This window comes from Ostrea edulis, chromosome 5 (genome assembly GCF_947568905.1).
Source record: "Ostrea edulis chromosome 5, xbOstEdul1.1, whole genome shotgun sequence".
In the NCBI taxonomy this organism is placed as follows: domain Eukaryota; kingdom Metazoa; phylum Mollusca; class Bivalvia; order Ostreida; family Ostreidae; genus Ostrea; species Ostrea edulis.
In genome coordinates, this window is record NC_079168.1 from 45034646 (window position 1) to 45054531 (window position 19886).

Sequence of the window (19886 nt, forward strand, 5' to 3'; positions counted from 1 at the left end):
CGTTTTCGAATCAGTCATACTTTGAAGGGAAAGTAAGCAATGCATCCGAAGGTACTGCTGTTCGGTGAGATAAACCTGTCATTGACCAAGGCACTGGTACATCGGGATCTATGGAACCATTGCTACTAACTCCTGCTAAAACGCAGAACGGAAAACAGAAAGAAAAAGAGATGTTTGCTTAGTAAATAGAACAAAAGTTATTTTTTATTATGATAACTTTGCATGGGTCTGGCTGCATTGAATTGATTTATGCAGAAATGAATTATGATGTTTATTTAACAAAAATAGTTGCATCGAATTCTAACGTAATCACAATAATTTCATGTGTTTTTAGTTCACTTAAAGCTCAAGTGATATATTCTGATCACTTTTTGTCCGGCGTCGGTCCGTTCGTCTGTCCGTAAACTTTTAACATTTTCGACTTATTTCAGCCAAACTTGCCCCAAAACATGCTTGGGTGAAGAGAATTAAAGTCTGTTCAAATGAAGTGCCACTCCTTTTGAAATGGAGATAATCAAGAATTAGTAAAACTTCCGTGTTATCTTTTTAAAATCTTTTCAAGAACTTGGCGCAAATCATTTGTGGGTGAAGGAGATTTGATATCTTCAAATAAAGGGCCATGCTGCCTCCAAATGGGAGATAATCAAGAAAAGTAAAAAAAAAATAAGGTGGGGTCAATTGAAAATCTTCTTAAGAATCACTGAGCCAGAAAAGTTGAAATTTACATCGTGTAGATTAAAATTTGGTCAGATCATGCCGCCCGGGTGTAAAATAGGGCCACGATAGAGGATCAAAGTTTTGCATAGGGGTATATATAGGAAAAATCTGCTTCTCAAGAACAACAGGATCATGATTGCTCATATTGATATGCAATCATCCCCAGGTAGTGCAGATTGAAGTTTGTTCAAATCATGACCATGACCCTCGGGGGTAGAGTGAGACCAAAACAGGGGGTAAACGTTTTATATAGTACATGTATAATATAATATATAGGGAACACCTTTGAAATCTTCTCAAGAACAGCTGGACCATGCTTAGTCATATTAATCTTCAAGGATGTTCAGGTAGTGCAAATTCAAATTTGTTCAATTCAGGAACCGTACGGATAGGATGGGTCCACAATCGTAGATCAAAATTTTCTTTGGAAATATATAGGAAATTAAGTTAAATGAATTATTTTCAAAATTAGCAGGGTCATACTAAATCCTATAAAAATGCAAATGTTCCGAAGTTGAAAGGATTAAAGTTTTTTTTTTTAAGACCCCTTTCTAAAGTTTTTTTTAACTCACCTAGCTGAAAGCTCAAATGAGCTTTTCTGATCGCCTGTTGTCCGTCGTCGGTCCGTCTGTCTGTAAACTTTTAACATTTTCGATTTCTTCTCCAGAACCACTGGGCCAAATATAACCAGGCTTGGCCAAAAGCATCCTTGGGTGAAGGGCTTTCAAGTTTGTTCAAATGAGGGGCCATGTCCCCTTCAAAGGGGAGATAATCACAAAAATTTAAAAATATGGTGGGCTCATTCAAAACTCTTCTCAAGAACCACTGGGTCAAAAGAGCTGACATTTACATGAAAGCTTCCTGATATAGTGCAGATTCAAGTTTGTTAAAACCTTGGCCCCTGGGGGTAGGATGGGGCCACAACAGGGATCAAAGTTTTACAAACAAATATATAGGGAAAATCTTTAAAAATCTTCTCAAGAACCACTGAACCAGAAAAGCTAAGATTTACATAAAAGCTTCCTGACATAGTGTAGATTCAAGTTTGTCAAAATGATAGCCCCTGGGATTAGGATGGGGCCACAATAGGTGATCCAAGTTTTACATTCAAATATATAGGGAGAATCTTTAAAGATTTTCTTCTCAAGAACTACAGGGCCAGGAAAGTAAAAATTTACACGAAAGCTTCCTGACATAAAAATCGTTAAAATTATTCTTCTCAAGAACCATTGGGCCATTAAAGAAGTTTACATTTGCACGAAAGCTTCCTTATATAGTGCAGATTCAAGTTTGTAAAAGTCATGGTCCCTGGGGATAAGATGGGGTCACAATGGGGGATCGAAGTTTTACATACAAATATATATGGAAAATCATTAAAGATCTTCTGATGAAAAATCACTGAGCCAAAAAAGTTTACATTTACATGAAAGCTTCCTGACATAGTGCAGATTCAAGTTTGTATATATCATGGCCACCGGGAGTAGGTTGGGCCACAATGGGGATCGAAGTTTTACATGCGGATATATAGGGGCAATCTTTAAATATGAGCCAAGGTGACTCAGATGAGCGATGTAGCCCATGGGCCTCTTGTTTGAGGGGGTGTATTGTTTTGCCCTGCCTGTCTGAAACTTTAAATTTGCTCATAACTTTTAAGAGTTGAGCGATAAGGTTCTCATATATATTTCATATGTGCATTCCATGTGACAAGAACTATTTTCGGTGGGGCTTTCATATTTTGTATATAGATTCCTTATGGCAAAAAAATTCATTTGATGCCATAATATTTGACCTTGTGACCTTAACCTTGCACATAAATTTGGATGAAAATGAATTTTTATCAAATTTCAACCAAAAGTTTCTAAAGTGAATTGAGGATCCTCATTCCATTTCTGGCATCAAAATTCATTTCCGACTTGGGGAGGTGTTCGGGGACATTTGAGTTGGCATCCCAACACAGTTATAGCTTGTTATGATTATTTCTTCCACTTTACTATTTCTCACGTCTAAAAATGTCCACAGCCGTTCTCTTAACGCATCGGTGAAGTATTAAATACCCAAGGATATGATAGGTCAATGTATCTAGTTGAGCAGAAATGCTTTTGTTTTCAAATTGAAGGGGGTAGGGTACATATTGGGGGATCAAATGGGGAGGATGTCTAACATAGAATTCTATGGGGGAAAATTAACTCTAAAATTTAAGAGAAGTTGACAAATATGATATACATCAAGTCTTGAGGTCTCCGTAAAAGATAAGAGAATGACAGGGCCTATACAAATTAGTATCAAGGTCAAGGAATCCAGTGAATTGACCTTTCACATTTAACATAAAATCAGGCATTACTTCAGAACCAGGTCTGATAGAGACATGAGATCTTCAAAAATGATGAAAATATGATGAGACCTACAAATTAGTATCAAAGTCAAGTGACTCCAGTTACCTTGATCTCTGACCTTTGCATAAAAACTGGTATGATTTTAAAAATGGAACTCATAGCGACATGGATCTTCAGAAATGATAAGAGGATGATAGGATCTACAAACAAGTATGAAGGTCAAGTGACTCTAGTAACCGTGACCTCTGACCTTGAAAATGAAAGAGTATTACTTCAGAACCAGGTCAGATAGATACATGGGATCTTCAGAAATTATGAAAGGATGGTGTGACTTACAAATTAGTATCAAGGTCAAGTGACTCCAGTGACCTTGATCTCTGACCTTGAACATAAAAACTGCTTTAACTTTAGAAACGGGACTGATAGTAACATGGGATCTTCAGATATGATAAGATGATACAGATTAGGTTCAAGGTCAAATTACTCCTTTGATCTTCATCATAAAAACTCGTATTACTTTAGAATCGGGGCCGATAGAGACATGGGATCTTCAGATAGGATAAAATGATGTTATAACCTATAAACTAGTATCTCCAGTGACTTTGACCTTGATCATAAAAACTCGTATTACTGTAGAACATGGAATTTTCAGATGCTATAAAAGGATGTTGATAAACGATTGGCAGGCATGGTCCACACTTTATTTTAATGGCTTTTGTGCAAGGGAGTTATTAAAGGGAGCAGTAGTACTCAGAAAAATCCCACTTTTGAAAAGTCACTACTTCGTTTAGGAAACTTTATAATCGGCAGAAATAGACCTTACATTTCATACCATGATTTTTGACATTGTGACATTGCATCATGGTCATGTCGTGACTGTTTGAGGTTAGGTTGGGGCCATAGGTGATGGGTTATAATTAGCTTGTTATCGACTGAAGGAGCAGCGGTCGGTCTATTTATGATTGTGCTAGGAAGTGGGTGTGGGGAAATTCATGATATTTGTATAAAAATTCTGAATAAAATATTTTCAAAAATTATTTTTATGTAAGTCTTTTAATTGCTAGAGAAAAAATACTTTTCATTTTCATTCATTATCAATCAGATATAATTCTTAATCTACGATTTTATACGACGTTTTTGTCAAAAGTACTCCTCGAAATGGAAGTGTGTAATATATAGTAATGATTATTTTTGGGTGTTGATTAAATAAATCGATAAAAAAGGTTATTTAAGTTTTGAATATGCTACAGCTGCACACACAATAGATAGATAGATAAAAGATAGCTCGGTCCTTAAGGCGGGTGTGACCGGTCAACAGGGGTTTGCTTACTAATCCTAAGCACCTGACCCCACCTTTGATGTGTCCAAGGCTACGTGTGTGCTCTACTTTTAATTTTGTATGGGGTTTATGAGATTGATCTTTCTAGGTCACCTGAGTCAATCAGATTTTTAACTTCTTTTTTATGACAACTATTTCAATTCCTTTTCATTTCTTTTCAAATTTGGTCTGAAGTAGGGCACAGCAAAACCTGCCAAAAATTTACAATACATTGTATTTCAGAAATTGTCTTCTTTATAACAGCACATCTGTAAGAAAATTAATGCATAGTACAGGGAGGCCTCTACCAAAATTGTAAATTTCATGATCCCCGGGGTAAAGGTCCTGACTCAGGGCGGGGCCAAACTTGGTTAATATAGTGTTTATGTGTAAAACATATAAATAACATCTTCTTTAATGCTCTTGATACTAAATTGAAACTAGTAGATGAACCCTATTGAATTAAAGGTCACATGTTCAAAGATCAAGGGTCAAACTGGACTTAGGAGGATACTTCCGCTCAATAACTTGCGAACCTTTTGCTTGACAGACATCAAACTTAGTATACTAGTATATCATAAGAAGTAGATGACCCCTTTTGATTTTGAAATCACATGGTCAAAGTCAAGAGTCAATTCACTGTAGACATAAGAAGATATCATCATATCTTGGATTGTTTTGGCACTACTATCAATTAAATGATACATGTGTAAACTCATTCAAATTTTTCACCAAGGAGGCATATGTGTTCCGCAGTATATATACATGTACACATGTATATAGTTTCGATGTCTTTGGCTAGCTAACCACATACAATAAAATACTATCTTATTGATATCGATAAAATACGTACATACTTGTAGATCATGCCACGCTGGTGTGCATCATGTGATAAGAAAAATACATATCTGTGAATTGAATTCAGAATATCTTGTTTTGAATATTAATTCTGAACTTTGCAACGAAAGCATTAACCACTTTTTTTTCAAAAATAATACAGCCTTAGCTTCCCATATCTATGATTTCTTGTCGTTCCGTTCTATGATCTGTTCCGTTTTCCTTTCTGCAACATTCAGGTTTTGAAATCCTACTCCAGGTTAACCGTCGCTCCTATCATCGGTCATAGTAACGATCGCTTTGTTGTTTCTGAAAATTCATATCTAACGATTCCACTGTAAAGGACACAGCTTATATATCTATAATTCAAATCAAACGAACATTGATTATTCACATTGTAATCTATTTGTTTTGGACTGCACGAAGGTTTTTGTTTGCGGGTCTGCTGTGTTTACACTCGTGATGTGGTGGTATCGATTGCTCTTCTTGTACTTAGTTATAAAATCAATTGTTTTCTCTAGAGGAATTGTACTAATTCTTCCTACATTAAACAAATAGAAGCCATGAATTTGTTCAAATTCAAGGAATGCAATGTGCATTTATTATTATTATTATTACTACTGCTGAAATCTTCCGCTTCAAAGAGGCTCTATATTATGATATCGTAAATAAGTTATTAGGAGCGGCTAATCTATTTGTGATTGTGTTAGAAATTGCGAATGAGGAAATAAGAATTCATTTTTCCCCTGTTAGAATAATTCCTTTTCAATATCATACATCTATAAACATGTAATTAACAGATTTCAATGTATGTCTTCATTAATGATTTAATGAAATACTTCAAACAGCATCTGACCCAATGATAGGCTGTTGACAAACTAGATCATTATAATGACCATAAAATTTGCAAAATGCTGACTTTAAACGAGATTGTTGAAACCCATGTAACATCAACTTGTTTGTCAGTAGCCTGCCTCGATTTAAAAACTGATCATAGGCAGAACAAGCTCTTACATATCGAATCAGTTGAGAGATATAAACACCATATGCAGGTGATAATGGAATATTGCTACATAAATATGGGAAGTTGGCGGTGGGGACGTTGAAATCATCCGTTTGTCATTATTTTGAGTGGTTAGTCTGCCGTTAATACCCAGTATTCATTTTCAATAAAATGTCTAAGTACGAAACATATGTGGAGGACTCTGTGATGTCTTTTATCTCGAGTTCACAGGGATATATCGACATATGAATGAAAATGATTATTATTAATAGATAAAATGATGACGTCGATATATTTAAATGTCAAGTTGAAGGCCACAGCAAGATATTTTTATTTTCATGTAGAAGCTTTTGAATAACCTTTGCTTCATGAGAATATAAAAACAGGTCAGCTAACAAAGGAGCACAATTCGTGCCCATGGGAATTCCATCAGTCACCAAAGACTACGAAGATATTGTCAATGAAGAACTCCAGTATATTTTTTATTTCATTTTTAGAGTACTTGTGCGTGGAATCAGAGTGGTGTTTAACATAGTAATTTTGGGTATGGCTGATCAGTAGATACGAATATTTCCTTTTTCCAGTTTTGTTGAAGAAGCAACTATGTATGATGTCAAAAAGTGTAGTCTATAATTTATCATGAGGAATAGTCGTGTAAAATATTGAAAAGTCATACGTTTTGATGTTGTAAATTTGAGAAGAGTTTTGCGATTTCAAAATTTACAAAACGTTCTTTAGAATTTTTAGAATCCACATTTGATTTACACCACTTCTGGCATATGTTGTGGTACAGTACGTTTGAAGTTTCTCCCTCACAGCTGTTAATATTTTCATGAGGAACAAATATAGGGGCTTGGTAAAACATTTACTCGATCTAGCAATGTATCTTTCTTTGTAAGGGTTTTTGTGAAGTTTAGGAATCCAGTATAGGTACGGTAACTCATATTACATATTACAAATTAGGTACAGTTTTGACCAAATTCTGCCCGGCTTTTATGGGGGAAAATATTTTGCGTTGCGGATATTTTCTTGTCTAATTACTCTTAGCATGTGGAAATCAACTCATATATGTGCATGCGTAGTACCTAATCAAATAAAGTAAGGGCTGAGGCTATTTGTGATGTTTTCGTGGTTTTTGTATAGATAAGCCGGTGAAAATGAACACCTCTTCCCTCGTCGCCCGGGACAATTATGATATGGATTAAAAATACATAACAAAATTGACAATTCTTCTTAGTTCGGATGGAAGGAGGGTTAGAATATCAAATGAAAGATCCTTACCCAATCGCAATCGTGACGTAATTTGGGGGTGATCAAATGCACACTTCTTGGCAGTTTAAGAGGAAACGAGTATCATTTGTGTAGTAAATATATTTCCTAATAATATATGCTTCTATGGTCAATAATTCAAGATGTAGACATTTATCAAAATCATGTTTATAATTAAAATCCGGATGAATTTAAGCCAATCTTATTTTATACAAAGTTTTTGCACTCCTCGAAATGGCAGTGTGTATGTAAAAATAGGAACTTGTTAAAAGTTTCCGGGAAATGATAAAATGAATTTATGAAAAGAAAAGTTATTTTAGTTTTAATATGCTGCAGCTCCAAATATCTCTCTCTCTCTCTCTCTCTCTCTCTCTCTCTCTCTCTCTCTCTCTCTCTCTGTGTGTGTGTGTGTGTGTGTGTGTGTGTATCAGGGTCCCTGTCTGTCACTGTGACATTCAAAACTCCGACGTAGAAATCGGAGTTGCAGACACCACATAGCCAGTCTTGCAAATAATCAGCATCATCACGCGACATATATCCGGCGCATCAGCACGATGCAGGCTTGCCATTCCATTCTATTTATACACTATATGACACAATAACCATAATTCTGAGGTATATTTGGTTTCTGCAATCTGCTGAGACTCAAAATCTGATACTATTCATGTTTGCTTCATTTGCATACCATGCCACTTCAACATTTTATAAATCAATTCAAATTCGTCATATATGGGAACTTCAAATATGTAGATCTGAAACATGGAAAAAAAAGGCTATGAAAACCACATATAAAATCTCTTGATGATGATTTTTTTCAGGTGTTTAAAATTTTTTTTACTTTCTTTTGCTTTCGCTCAGCGGGCAGATATGTATCAATCACACTTGAATTATTTGTGTTATTTTAAATATTTTTTTACTACAAATAATGTATATATTAACTTCCATATTACATTAGTGTATATCTTACATATCTGATAGTATATGCATTAATGCTTATTCATAAAATGAGTATTCACAATTGATTCCTTTCCCCCAAAGATGTTGTATTTCAATCCCTGTGTGTATACTTGAATATAGATTAGAATGCTTAAAATTTTAGCGGCCGATTTAATGCTTTAAATAAAAACTATCTTATGATATAATGTCGTATGCTCCCTTTGTAAAAGTATAAATGTTTCTGTACGTGTATCGTGCTATTTTTTATTAGACCACTTGTGTACTTCGGGTGACCTACAATAATCCTTCCCCGTTAGTCGCCGCCCATTCATATTTAAACAATTTCCACTATTGCTCAGATACTACTTGGCCAATTTGAACCAAACTTGGTAAACAATATGGGGGGGGGGGGGGGTAAGGAACTTGTGAATTCATATTCCTTGTCCACCTACCGCCCATGGGATGGAGAAAAAATAAAGTACATGTGTAGCGCAATCTTCTCCACATTCTATATGAATGTAGGTATAATGAGTTCTTCATGCGATGTTCTTCATTACGGAACATTTATCAGTACATTGTGAAATTCATGGTTATATATGTTTAACACAGTTCAAAGGTTTTGAAAATACATAACCAGGAATTTCTTCATAGCGATAAGAAATGTTAATAAACTCAAGCAAATTGATTTAAAATGCCTTTGACACAGAAATATTTAAAGCATTAATTAACCGAATTCAACTCCGAGAAATAAAACGATTTCAAAATGACACGTATATTGTATAATGCCCCATGCGATGCAAAAGGACGTTCAGTAAAATGGGGTTCTATCGGATCATTTACTGTGGAATTAGTATTAACACACGTGTAACATCGTTATGATTAGCTATTCACAGTAAACCCGCCGTAGTTGTGTTGTGTCCCATTCCGGAATTTTTCACTACAATGGAGACGTCACCAGCTTCAGGTTTTAAAATGCCGCAACCTTTGGCCTGTGTGTGGCGCTTGCAACTGTAGAAGTGAGGGTCTTTATCATTTTTACGGTAGTAACCAAAAGGCCTGTGACTTTCACTTCTAATGCCAAGTTCTTAGCGAATGAACAGTCACTACCGATGTTTGAAACGGTGCTGGGGCAATCGAACCGGGGCCTCCCGGCTGCAAAGCAAGCTCCTACTTGCAATGAGTTGCAAGTTGTGTATACAGTGTACAATAATCCCACATACGTAATTTGGGTGTATACTAGATAATTTTTTTATCCTAGATATTTAAAACGTGGAGTGTCTGTGAATTTACATTACAATTTATCACTACTATTAAATGTGACCAGCTAATAAATTGATGTTTGCATGTAAAAATGGTGAGCTATAAATGTGATGATAAACTCAAGGACTGCTTGAGGCGAAATAATGTCTTTTTCTGGCCAAGTTGACCCGCTGATACATTGTCATGCCAGTAGATTTTCAAAGAACAAAAAACGTAAGCTGTCTATATGTGCGATCCTCCCACCTATACTATGGAACCCCAACAATATATTCTCTCTAGCCTTAACTCTGCATCTATTGGGGAGCGGGGGGAGCGCTTTTCTTTGAGGAAATGATGGGCACCAAGTCAGTATCTTCTTCCAGAGACGTGACAAGATTATCAATGTCCATAGCCTCTATCAGATTCACTGCCTTATTCTTGTTGCTGTTCTCCTTTCTGTTCCAGAGAGTTTCATCTATACTCGGTGGTGATTGCGTCCTCTTCAGTTGCGGGTTCTGTGACGTGGCATGAGGTCAGTATTCTCTTAACCGTCTGCCACGACAGGGGAACCACATCGTCCATGTTCTCAATGAATCTATACCACTGGTGTGACTAACAACAATAGTGACAACCTTTGCAGGGTAAATATTCTGTATTGACCTCTGCGTTGTAGCAATCACACTCGACGTCATGGTGGGCTGCCTGCTCAACGTTGATGTATTTCTTACCGGGACAGCGTCATTATGGGATTTGACCCTCTATATGTTTAAAACGTATATGCTACAAAAAACTGTCGTGATCCGTCCACAACAAGAATTTCCTGTCTAAGAGATCATGCCTGAAGTGGCGAGAAAACTTGAAAACGGCAAGAAGTTCTTTCCGGGTTGTACAGTACCGCCACTAGGACTTCAGTAGCGCTTGACTCGCATTGCAGATATCACGGTCTTTGCCTCTTTGGACTTCATATAGCACGGCACCTATTGCCAGGTCAGAGGCGTCAGTATCCAGAATGAAGGGATCGCTCGGTGTGGTGTAAGCTAAACAGGCATTATCATGTTATTCGCTCCGCGGGGCAAATTAGTTTGACATGTTTGGTTCATACGTGTTAACTATTGACTTTTTATAATCATGCTATTTATTCCGTTTATAAAAGCAAAAATCATTCATTCACATTTACGGAATAAATGCTATATTTATGTACGTAGTATACATGCTAATTCGCTTTGCGGAGCGAATAACATGATAATGCCCGGGTGAGTGAGCCAGGTGAACTCAGTCGTAAGGGAGGCGTAATCTTTCACTTGGTCTATGTTTTTGTTGATGAAGCCCAAAAATGACATCAAGGCAATAGGGCTTGACCGGCTTGTACCTTTTTGAGGGTCATTGAAGCACGTTAAATAACCATCACTGCTACGGTCCTGAGCGCTAAACATAGCCTAAAATTTGTGGTACTTCGCCTACAGCTGGTGAAGTCTCAATATGAGTGAAAAGTTCTCGACAAATGGTAAAACAACCAACCAACTAATCAAAGGACGAAATTCTTTAAAAGACACTTTGATATCCCCAGTCAATGGGACAATTGAATTCGAGTTACCGCACCTACACTAGATTCCAAAACTTCAGCCCTTGTAAAGATACATTGCAAGTGTGATCGGTCAACAGGGGATGCTTACTTCCCCTAGGCACCTGATTTCATCTCTGATATATCCAGGGGTCCATGTTTGCCCTGTTCGCAATTTGTATTGTTTATAGGATTGGCGAGATTGATCACTGTTCGCTATCTTCCCCTTTTTTGTTTGGATATGGAGTTCATCCCCTCGATCTCCGAGAGAGCTAAGAGCAAGCAATGGAGTTTTTATGTTTTGTCAATTAGGGGTCAAGAAACGAACTAGAATCTTCCGAACATTGTTTATCTTCTTTGATAAATCTCGATAAAATCCATAAGCAGTTTTACGAAACTGCGAGATGATCATCTGAAAATCTAAATGTCTAACGAGGCAGCCCATCGCTGAATAAAACGGACACTTGTGTTATGATAAAGTTCGTGATGTTTTCAGATTACATACCGAGCTCAGATTAAAAGAAATGAAATAAAAGATAATAGAAAGACCATATCGTTCAAAAGGCGCCCATGGAAGCGGTGGTGTTTTGTAGTTTCTACCTATGAGAAGCAGATTAAGGATATGTACATATTTACTCAGCAATTAAATATATTACCGAATGTCTCATCACTGAAGACGGCCTTCACGACATTGAAATGCTAGACTGTCTGAAAAGTGATGTAATTTTACCGTTTGTAATCATTATGGTCAACGAATAAAGTACAAATGATATCAATTAATATTGTCTTCCAGAATTTATAGCAAATAGTATTTTTTGCAAGTCATGTATGTTTGATGTTTTTGATATAGATATTTAATGTATAGGCATGATCCCTCGTTATGTAATGATCACTACTCGCCTATCTCGGTCTAGGTCTCTGAACGGCAGTTGAAATCCTTTTATTGGGTTAATGCCGTATTCTTGTTCCATGTTTTTGTTTCAGATACGCTGGCGTTGCTGTCATTTTATATCTTAACCAGCACGAAGCGTCGCAGTTCATACCCTCATGTATTTTCAAAAATTGAAAATTATTTTTTAAGTATTTCCTCTCTATACTCTAGTATGTTTAAAAATTTTAGGACCATATGGGTGATAGAGAATTGTACTACAGTGTATTTAATTATTCAGATGCGATTCTAATGTTTTGTTTACTTTCCATTGATAATCTAATACTTATAAATAATTTACACTACAATGATAAGAAAGATACATCTAGCAACAGTCCGTTAGTGGCTTTCTCATAGCACTAGATTAATTCACGAGTCACTGAATGGAAACCGAAAGTAGTCACAAAGGTCTGTCTATGTTGATGTCTTGATGTGAACGATACTTTGCATCTCTGTGTTATTTCGTAAGTTCAAGGCGTAGATTGTTCAGCGGATCATCCCTTGTAACATAAACATTTCGGAATATTCCGGATCCCTTCAGTGTCCTTGATATGTCGAATTTAAATTCATATGAATTTATATATTTACGCAAGGTATACTATCCCTACAAGTTTAATGAAAATTGGATAAATAGCTAATAATACGTCCAAAAGGAATTTGAGAATGATAGTCTTCTTCAGTGAGTTTTCTAAACTCCGAAATCAAAAGAAATCCAGGTCTTTATGCCCCCCCCCCCCAAATTAATTAAAAATCCCAGCAAATTTTATACATGTGCGCTAAATCTTGTACAAACAAACAAAAAAAAAAAAAAAAAAAAACCCACCCCGAACACACAAGCGATGAAAATACTTCAAGTGCTAACTCATCAATAAGACATCCCTTTTATCAACCTCTGACAAAATTTTAAATGCGTATATATATATATATATATATATATATATATATATATATATATATAGCCTGCGTTGTAAATACGTTTGTAGATTAGTGTAGTTGTAGTGTTAGATGTATTTATATGTAGTTTTTGTTGTTATGCTCTGTTGATATTGACCACATTATGTAATTCTTTTCGTTTGTCCTGAAGAAGGGATGGGGCGTCCCGAAAATTTGACAATCTCGTTGTTCGTGTCGTTGGTCATTTTAGTGCTTTGTATAATTTTTTGTATTTGACCTTGTATCCATGTTGTGGATCCGACACTCTGAGGTATCGGGTGTTGTTGGAACTTTAGTGCTTTTATATATATATATATATATATATATATATATATATATATATATATATATATAAAGTATATGTAATACCAGGGTATTCCGTAGTTGCGATCGGAGACCACATTAATGGCGTTCTTTGTTATAAATTTTACCATATATATCAAGGAAACAAATAATCATATGCTCTTAGCCTCATTTTTTCTGGCTACCGCTGCGAATACCTCCCTTATTGTCTCAGTAAGTACAGTTCGTGCTGGATAATACCTAGAGTGTATTAAACGGAATTTTTATTACAGTCATTGTTGTATGCACTTCAAATAAACCCAGGACCACATGGGAATGATTGCACAAAGTCCGGGGGTTAATACGCACCATTTGCGGGGGTCTCGTTAGTTTTGTAAATTACAGTTTATATTTAATTTTGACATTATTGATGTCTTACTTTTTGACGGTAGATGGTTTTTAAACAGGATATATATGCGACTTGTTGTTGTAATAAAGTTGATATTTTAAACAGTCACTCTTCAGTTCAGCTTTTCATTTCAAATACTTCTATATAGGGAAAATCTTGCTACGAGTGAATATACATGAATTCTATACTGAATGTAAATATCTTGTTATATATGAATATACATGAATTCTAGAGGTTCCAATGTGAAGTGTTAACCATAGAATTCCAAGACATTTTCATCATACATATCCTTCAACAGAAGTATTCCACTACTTTTAAAAGACCTTTTAGAGTTTTTGCTTTAATCAAATCAATACTTCAACAACAACAACAGCAAAACAAGAAGTTTTGCAATTAACCAATTGAATACGTAGAAGATGGAAAATTATCTATTCACGTGAAAAATGACAGAGTACCAATGTTGGAAAAGAATCTCCTTTTGCCCTCTGCATGGATGCTTTTCACGGGAACAATTTCTAGAACAACTTCAATGTGAGATTAAGTTAGTATGATTGTTAAAAAAAAAAGAAATATCCACCCGTACTTCACAATTGAATCAACAAAATATACAGCCATCCCAACAACTTTGTAAGGCTGTAAACACTTGAACAGAGGGAAAAAACTATTTCACATGTGTTTGTTCAAATTGCGTGTGTCATTTAGAATCATGTAAAACCAACCGTATGAACGCTTTCTGTGGTTTCCATTTCAATTTTCCTCGATATTAAGAATTTTTAAAGCATGATGTTTTCATTCCCCTTTCTACATACCCCTACCAATATCGAATACATACATGTACAGTCACCAAAAGTTTTCTCAAGGAATTTTATGACAGTGTCATCAAGTGCAAAGATTTTAACTAAATGTATATGAGGAAAACAATTCCGGGACATTTCCGTGGTTTTTGGATCATGGTACGAAACGGTTAAATGTTTTAGCGCATTAGCGACAGGTGTACAAAGGACGTTCAATAAACAAATACAATTAAAACGCGTCTACTGCTGGGAACTTTTTTTTTTCAATGCTATTAAGTTAAGTGAATGTTATATATTTGAAAGATTTAATTCTGAACAAATAAATAAACATATTTGAGATATTTCAGGTACAGATAATCTGTGTACCTTGCTGTACCCTGTCCGAGGGTTAACAAGCAATATCTACTGTAATGAAATATCTGGTAATTTAATCTTTCAAGATCAGAGTTTGAATTTGTTCAATGAATTTACCTTTCCTGAACTTTTGAAAACTAATTTACAATATTTTTATATTCATTGCTCAGGTACAAAGTATTAATTTAGATACCAATTATGAACACCATTCAAACTTAAATCGAGACGAACCTTGGTCCCCACCATTCACTTTTATTGCAAATTACACGTGCGAATTTAAAGTGAATTCGCGCACATGTCATAACTGTGATGTTGTACAGTTTTTGGCTACACGTCACAAAATACGTTGCAAATACAAGCAATCATTGAGTTGAGTGCTGTTTGTTTCATACAATTGTTAGACCATTCTTTACATACTGATTTTAACTACGAATTACTCCGTTTATGTAATTAAGATATATGACTCAGGGCGGGTGTGATCGGTCAGTAGGGGATGCTCAATTCTCCTTAATCTCGGCTGAGATTGGCTCGGCTGAGGATTTGTCCTTAACCGAATCTCGGAGCAGTCCTTCATAATTCGTGTCTTGAAATTTACTTTCAGCTTTGGCCGGTTCTAGTAATTAATATGCACTTAGGTGACACTGCTGTTCGTTTCAAATATTAAACTAACTCTCTATCACTATTAATTTTGCATTGCTTACCGTCTAGGTATTAAAATCTCAAAATGAAAACAGTCACTAAATTTTCCGTTCAAATGATAACTTCCATGGTACAATATTTTATCTCCTAAAATTGAAGAGTTCCTATAGTCTGTTTTATCAAATTACTGTTACTTAGTATCTCCACATACGCTAATTTAAAAAACAAAATGTAGAAACTCTTCAATTTCGAGAGATGAAATAATGGAAGAAATAAAGTGACGTTTTACATACTAGTACTAGAAAACGTGCCTCTAACAATAGTAAAAACGGGGTTTTACATACTAGTGTAGTATATTTTCAGGTATTATTGACTATATTTTAGCTCATCTGAGTTGAAAGCTCAAATGAGCTTTTCTGATCATCTTTTGCCCTTCCGTCTGTCCATAAAATTTTCACATATTCATCTTCTCCAGAACCACTGGAGTAATTTCAATGAAACTTGGCATAAATCAACCTTGGATAGGGAAATTCAAGTTCTATTCTAAATGAAGGGCCATATATATGCGCTCTTCAAAGCGGAGACAATCAAGAAAAGACAAATTTATGGTGGGGTCATTTCAAAAATATTTTCAAGAGCCACTGGACCAGAAAAGCTTCCTGACATAGGATAGACCTCCAGGGGAGGTAACTCCGTGATTTTGTTATAATCATGGCTACCGGATGTAGGATGGGGTCACAATAGGAGATCCATATTTTACATGTCGATATAATTATAGGAAAACATCTTCTCAAGAACAACAGACCATGATGAGTAATATTAATATGCAAATATCCTCAAGTGGTAGATTCAAGCTTGTGGTTCCTGGAATTAGGGTGGGACTACAGTAGGAGATGGGAATATATAGGGAAACACCTTTAAAAAGATTCACTTCAATAACAGCTGTGCTATGATTAGTCAGAATATCATACAAGAATCTTCATGTAGTTCAAATTCAAGTCTGTACAATTCAGGAGCCCCGGTGGTAGGTGCCCCACAATAGGAGATCAAAGTTTTATATGGAAATACTAGTGTTCAGAAAATTCATCAAAACAAATTATTTTCAAAAGTAACAGGGCCACACTAAATCATATCAGAATATAAGCGTTCTTAACTTGTGTGAATTAAATGTTGTTTTGTTTTAAATATAAATTCAAATTATTAACCCTGGGATTAGATTTGATCAAATCTAATATAATACATGCATACAGGAAAGAAAATATTTTAAAGTCTTCTCAAGAACGGCAAGGTCATGTCAGCTATATTAGTAATGAGGCATCCCCATGTTGTGTGGATTCAAGTTCGGTTATGTCGTGATCCTTTAGGGCTAGATTGGGGTGACAAATTCACGAGAATAAAGATTGTAAAACATCTTTTAAAAAACAACAGCCAAGTTGACTCAAGTGAGCGATGTGGCCTTTTGATTGTCTAAACGACAAAATCTGAAAAGGATACCGAAAAAGTATTGAAAAGGTATCCATTCCTAATAGTGTATATAATTTTCAGAGAAATTAGTTTCACGGAAGGTTTAAAGGACCATGATGTAAAATGTAATAAGTTTTCACTGATTTTCAAGGGAGGTAACTCCACCATGCCCAGAACTCCCCTCAATGACAAGAAACCCCCATGCACATGTTTATATTGAGAGTCCCATTTACCAAGATTTTACCACGTATGAGAAAGTAAATTCATTGACAAATTATTTCTTCATACTTCTGTCCTGGCCATGTATAGTTTTTAAGGAGGTGTACAACACCAGAGAAATTTGATATGGATGAAAATTGGAGGATATGTACAACAATATTTTGAAATTGAATACTTTCAAATTTACTTTATTTAGAAAAAAATGCGGTTTTAGTAGAAAGAAATCTGAAAAAATTTAAAACTCCTGCTGGACTCGAACCCGCGATCTACAGTTCCAACTAAGCGATGAATTTTGAAATGAATAGACAAATATTGCTCATATTCGTATTTTCATCCATGCTTTAAAAGGAAATCAGCCATTGTGACGATATAGAGTACTTCCTTGAATGATTTCATCGAGTTTTAAAGTCGTTGAACACAAACTGATAGAATTCCGATTGAAGATAGGTCTAGTGTTCATTAAAAGAAGTACAAAAATATTGTTGATTAATTTTAATCGATTAACTTACCTTCTCCAGACATGTCATATAAAATACCATCATGATTATGAATATGTATTGAGAAAGAATTTGTGTTATGGTGCTAAAACACACAAGTCGTAGTGCATATATTTTTATTTAATCTATTGAAGATAATTCCCCCCAAACTAAGCAGCATGTAACGGATAAACAAAGCGGTCACTGAACCCCAATGCAAACAGCTTTTTGGCATTTTTTCATTCAAGTCTTTGACATTTCTACCACATTACCTGATACGATGGATGTAGTCCAATTTCATAAATGCAGCAAAGCTTCTTTCTCGTGTTAATGCCCATTGTGACGCACCTCTGCCGCGGTGAGTCGGTGGTTAGAGCGTTCACTTCGTTACCGGAGGTCGTAGCTTCGAGCCCCGCTCGAGCCTTGGCGGCGTCTTACTCAAAACATAAAAATAGGAAATATTAGAGACTCTACCATATCACTAGAAAAGCTAGCTCACTAGTGAGGCAGTATAATGTGATGTATCCTCTCCAAACGCTTGGTTTTTATAAATGAGAATCGCAAGTCTTTCGGATGAGACTCCCGTATCGCGACAGTCGTTGGCACGATGGAGCACCCTGAGAGCGCGATGCATAGGTCAAAATTTGCTGCATTACGTATCCTGCTAGTGATGTCTCAGTATGATAAGGAATTCTCTAAGGGACGTAAATCAAACAAACAATAAAAATGACGCGGTCTAACCTGAGTTGTGACATCATTAAGATGACAGTTTGTTGCCATTTTTCATGCAATCCTCTTCTAATAAACATCATCTGGGGACCTCAGACAGGCGGTTTTCACACATAGTTCTTTATAGATTGATTGATTGATTGTATTGTAGCGGAGAGTATAAGAAGGAACTTATACTGCCTCACTAGTGAGCTAGCTTTTCTAGTGATATGGTAGAGTCTCTCTCTTGATCACGCAAGTTGAGCAACGACGAGCGTGATCAGCACTTGTCTGGGAGACGGCTACACGTTAAAAAAAATGGTGGCAGCGTAGTGACTCTGGTGTTTGTTAGGCCTGCTTCAGGTAGAGTCTCTTCGGAGCTCTGGGACTCCGTGTCCACGTAAATAAATAAATGTTTATTCGGTATATACATACATACAAATATACATATATAAGTACCAAGGATAATCCATGAAAGCTCGAAAGCTTATTTCCAATGAGGTCCTTTGATGCGCGGATGTTTGCGCTAGGGGGTCATGTATGTGGGAGGAAACCGGAGTACCCGGAGGAAACCCCAGCGGGCGACCGCCATACCATTTCACATACGACCGCTGCCGATCACAGGGATTGAATTCGGGTCGCAGCGGTGAGAAGCGAGAGTGCTACCTCTGCGCTACCCGGACACCCGTACGGATGTAGTTTCGTCCAGGGACGACGATGGTTGTCGTCGGTAACGGCAGATGCTGTTGGTGAAGAGGCGCCAAACACTCAGAGAAAATTCACGCTAAGCTTCGGGATGAAGCTTCCCTGAGGGGGAGTGTAGTGGACAGTATAAGAGGGAACTTATACTACATGTTACAGTATCTTGTTTAACTTCTCTATCGATACCGGTGAAAGGCTTCATATTTAGTCCTTTGCTCGGCGCTTACGGTCATTGAGTCGTGAGGGTTCTTTAGCGTGCCACACCTACTGTGACACGGGACATCCGTTTTTAAGGTCATCTCCGAGGACCCGTGACATTCACACCTGATGCCGAGCATTTAGGGATGGAACTGTCACGACTTAGGTCTCTCGCAGCCGGGATTCGAACCCCGACCTTCCGAATGCGGGGTGAACGCTCTACCTCAAGACCACCGCGGCGGTCTCCGTTATAGAAATTAGAACTTGTCATTATAGGATTGACACTATTGTTGTGTACATGTAGTACATGTGTATTAGATATTGACATATGTGATCAAGTCTCTGAGAATCTGTGTTTGGGAGAGCTCAATAGAAAGGTGATGTAATAATCAGTTTACACTAACTGTATACCTTCTAGAAATAAAATTTTCTAAAATGTTGTTTTAGTATAAATAGATTGTAGATTTGTTGTAAGAAGCATTCGAATTACATTACTGGGGACTGGACTTCGACAGCGCTATTTGATATATATTACTTTAAACAAAAAGGCCTACGAGCATTATCAGT